General features: G+C 36.8%; 1 non-coding gene across 1 annotated transcript; it reads left to right on the top strand.

The window, feature by feature from the left end:
• Nucleotides 1-232: 232 nt before the first annotated feature.
• On the top strand, nucleotides 233-339 carry LOC126008234 (U6 spliceosomal RNA). The gene has a single exon (XR_007495575.1). It is a non-coding gene; the product is annotated as a U6 spliceosomal RNA (small nuclear RNA).
• The last annotated feature ends 538 nt before the right edge of the window (nucleotides 340-877 follow it).

The following is an 877-nucleotide window of genomic DNA, read 5'->3' as shown; positions in this document are numbered from 1 at the left end:
AAATACAACTCCACCACACTAATACTACTATTAATATAATTTAAGTGATTTAGATATTTGATCTTTGCATTTTTACTGAAAAAATAGAAGCTTTAAGTAAAAGATGGGCAGGTGTTTGTTATTTCTACTCCATTTTGAAACCACTGAAATGTCAAAAAAAAAAAAGTCATTTTTGGCATTTGGCACTGGTTCAGTTTTGTGTCTGTATTCACTGTGTCAAAAAGATACCGGAGTGCTCGCTTCGGCAGCACATATACTAAAATTGGAACGATACAGAGAAGATTAGCATGGCCCCTGCGCAAGGATGACACGCAAATTCGTGAAGTGTTCCATATTTTTCATTGCTATCTTTCAATAAATTTATTTTCATTACATAAAAAAAAAAAAGACACCGGGAACTGACAGTCCCCAACATAAGCAGTGTGTAGTTATCTTCCAGGCCACAGCTGGGAGCTGAAATCCCTGAGACTTCAGCACACAATAGACACCCTCAAGGTGTACCTTGCCCATCACATCATGGTTAATAGCAACCATCCTCAATGGGGCTGGCAAATTAAAAAAAAAAAAACTTTCCAGAGTAATTAAAAGGATTTTCTTAATTTGGAATTTCTATAACTTCATTTATGTGCTCAATTCAACTGTATGTAAAAAAAAAAATACTCCCCTTTACCCCTCACAGCTAGGAAAATAAATTCGTTAAATAGTTGAGACTGGGTACATGTGATTACAATCTCTAGTCACTGCCAAAGTCTGTTGGACAGTGATGCTACACCAGCAACTAAGAACACTGGGCCAAATCTCAGATCAACTAGACAATGTTCTATAGCAACTATAGGGCACCAGTGAACCACAAATACTCTGTTGCCATCCTAGTGTA

Source organism: Suncus etruscus, chromosome 4, assembly GCF_024139225.1.
Source record: "Suncus etruscus isolate mSunEtr1 chromosome 4, mSunEtr1.pri.cur, whole genome shotgun sequence".
NCBI lineage: Eukaryota > Metazoa > Chordata > Mammalia > Eulipotyphla > Soricidae > Suncus > Suncus etruscus.
The sequence above is the reverse complement of the archived record's forward strand: the minus strand, read 5'-3'. Positions and strand labels throughout refer to the sequence as shown.